The 3,379-nt window shown below is 52.0% G+C and overlaps 1 pseudogene; it reads right to left on the bottom strand.

Moving 5' to 3' along the window:
• Positions 1 to 529: 529 nt before the first annotated feature.
• On the bottom strand, positions 530 to 2,284 carry LOC142445850 (E3 ubiquitin-protein ligase TRIM39 pseudogene; annotated as a pseudogene).
• Positions 2,285 to 3,379: the final 1,095 nt, after the last annotated feature.

Raw genomic sequence — 3,379 nt, 5'->3', positions numbered from 1 at the left:
CCCACTAGCCTGTGATTCTCCTGCATTCGGTCCTTGCATGTGTTGCCTGAGTCTAAAGAGGAACTTATAGATTGATATCAGACATAGGGGCTAATATCAGACTTACACACTTGATCTGGACTGGACTGGCATGCTTTCTTAATATACAATTGCTCTTTTTATATAAAGTTCGTTTGTTCTTTCTTTTTTTCTTCTAATTTCCCTCACTTTGATGCTGAATCTCTGCCCCAGAAATACACCCCAATTTGTAGAACCTGCAGTGTAACCCCCATTCATCGTTATCTTAGGAACGTAAACCTCAGTGACCTTCCCTGAGAAAGAAGTATTCCTGGTCAGCAAACCCCTCAAAGTGTGGAAAGGGCTTTGTTTCCTCCTTCAATGTGGGGAAAGCAGATTTCCCTTATATTGACTTTATTTCTGCAACAATCCTTCCTCCTTAATCCCCTGCCCATCTTTGTGCAACAGAAAACCCGGTGGACACCAGAGAAGACACCCCCCAGGGAACTGTGCCCTCAGCCCAGCCCAGTCCTCATGCCCTAGACGCCAGGGTGCTTCTCCTGCCATGCCCACGTGTCGGAGGCCTGATGGTGAGGGGCGCAGCTTTCTTCCGACCAGCCCGGCCGGCTGCCCGGGTAGAAGAGGGGCCACATTTCTCGGCAAACCTGTCAGTGAAGGTGTAGATATGCGAGCAGTCTGGGACGTTGTAAAAGGACAGCGTGCCAGCCTGGCAGTCTAGGAATATGCCCACCCGCTTAGGTTTCACCTTGATGTGCAAGGGCATAAAAGGCGTGGTGGTGGCCACGTATCTGTCCCCGTTCCACAGGAGCACCCTCCAGTAGCCAGTCTCAGGGAGCGGAGTCAGTTTCCCCTTTCAGCTCACAGAGTCCTGACACACACCCACCGCCCAGTGGGTCTTGTCGCCCACCTCCACCTCTCAGTATTGTCGGCCTGCAGGGAAACCCTCTGTAGCCAGGACGCAAGGGTAGAAGGGAAGCACCGCGGTGTGTCCGGGAGATCCTGCGATCTGGTCTCCACCGATTGGAGACCATCTTCTGACAGGCCTAGGTTAGGATGCGCAGTCTCGGGGTGCAGGTTCACGACTGCTGGCGGAGAAGCCAGAGTTGGGATCAGCCAGCTGTTTAAGGACCTTCCTCAGGGCAAAGTACTGCCCAGGGAAATCGCCACAATTCTTCTCCAACTGCGTGGATAAAGAAGTCACCTCCACGTCTTTGCTTTCTCACATTTTCCGAGGGTACTTTTGACATCCTTGAACATCTCAAAGCCCGACTGCAAGCACTTTAGCTTCACTCAGCAGCGAACTGGGCCGGATCCAGCGCTGGTCTGTGCGGTGGGCAGAGTTTTCTCTGAGTCGTTGCAGGACGTCCTGTTCCTCCGCCTCCAGCCAGGAAAGCAGCACCCGCTGTTCGTCACTGAGGCGTCTGCGGAGCTCTGCGCAGTCCTTTATGACCCTCTGCATAAAGTTTCTCGAGCTCTCCCAGCTTGTTCTCCTCCGAGGACTTGCAGTGGGTGACGTCCTGCAGCTTCTGCAGCTTCTCCTGGTACTCCTGAGTGGGGTTGCCCAGCGGCAGGACGGTGTGGGAAATGGCACATACACAGCACACGGGCTCTTGGTCTTCGGTCTTCGTAGCAGAAAAGACCCGGGGCCTCATGGTGCTGTGGGCAGAGGCTCTCAGCCTCCAGCTGCTTGGCGAGTTCCACCATGCTGCCCAGCTGCCGATTAGCCCGGAGAGTGTGGTGTCCGGGTGTCTTTGGACACACAGGACACGGGAAGTCCCTCTCCTGGTTCTCCTACCAGCTGGTGATACAGGCTTTGCAAAAGTGTGACCGCACCCAATGATGACGGGCTTCTCCCAGGACTCCAGGCACCCAGAGCAGCGAGCCTCCAGCTGCAGGTTCTCCAGAGTTGCAGCTGTGCAGGCGGCACAAGCCCCAGCCTCTGACAGGGCCATCTCTGCCACTGTTTAACTCAGGCTTTGCTTATCCTTCCAAAACTCCCCAAGACCGCCAAGCTGCCACCCGCGGGCAGCCACAGGCCATAGGTCTCAGCTGTGAGAAGCTGGGATTCAGCTTCCAAAGAGAGTTGTGTGTTGGGGCAGGATCCAGGAACAGTGAGTGGAGGGGGTACGGGAGGGGGGCGCTGTGGGGGCTGCGCTTCTGGGGCTCTGCTCCTCCCCTCCCAGAGACTGACAACCTGCAGGTAGGTGTCATCCTGCTGCCACCTCCCCAACCCAGGCCTGCCTTGACCGGTTGGTCGGCTCCGCATGCTGGGTCCTGGCCACCAGAAACTGCATCATGACTTCTTGCACATTCTAAAGCTCTTTCTTATACACATATGAGTGTCTGTGAATGTGTTTCTTTAGTCAACCCAGATTAACATCTACTTCCCCTTTTCTATCAGGATCCTCATAACATGCTCCTGATAAGAACATGTCATAGTGATAGCTATGATCTACTTCTTTTGTTTCCAAGGTAGATGTGATTGTGTTGTTGTTGTTAGGTACCACTGAGTTTGTTCCTACCTTAACATCTCTATACAAGGTCCATGTGGTTCTTCTCACTCCGAGGGTTTCTGACTGCATCAGGGTAGTTTTATGTGGCTTCCTGTCAGAAATGTCTTACAGGGAGTGAGCAGAGTATTTCCCGCCTCCAAGGAGGAAATACAGGAGTCCCCACAATTCTCAGGAGAAGGCCATGCCTACACAGAGGCCTCATTGACTATACAGTGATTGACAGATTAGACTCCACCTCTACACTCTTAATCCTCAAATTGACCCCAGATTATGTAATTACCACGGTTATCTCCATATGGCAGAGTGTTTATAAGCCTTCCTCCAACCCCAAGGCAGCTTTCTTCTTCTAGTTTCTGTGTTAGACAGGGTTCTCTAGAGAGACAAAACCAGATTGCTGATAATTATACATATAAAGATAGATATATAACACAAGAAATGAACAGTTAAATTATAAACAGATAGATATATAATACAAGAAACGAACAGTTAAATTATACATCAGTACAAATGGCTCAGTGCGACTCACTCCCGTGAGAGAGTTGTGAGACACTGGCAGTCCTTCAAGTCTTGAGGGCCACCAGGCAGTCCTCTGTAGAGAGAGAGAGCTAGGCTATCCCAGCACAGGCAGCAAACAGTAAGGCAGGTCACCAACTGTCAGCCAGGTCACCAACTGTCAGTCCTCAGCTCCGGAGATGTAAGTTTCATTTGGGTGGTCTTAAAGGGACCTCATCTTACAGCTACACAGTCCACAGTCTAGGCGCCCCACAGGTAGTGTGCCCTTTAAATTGAGGCACAAAACAAGCAAGGCAGCTGCACACTGGTCCGATGATTAAAGAGCGAGAGACAAG

This window comes from Tenrec ecaudatus, chromosome 4 (assembly GCF_050624435.1).
Source record: "Tenrec ecaudatus isolate mTenEca1 chromosome 4, mTenEca1.hap1, whole genome shotgun sequence".
In the NCBI taxonomy this organism is placed as follows: domain Eukaryota; kingdom Metazoa; phylum Chordata; class Mammalia; order Afrosoricida; family Tenrecidae; genus Tenrec; species Tenrec ecaudatus.
This window is presented reverse-complemented; position numbering and strand designations above follow the sequence as displayed.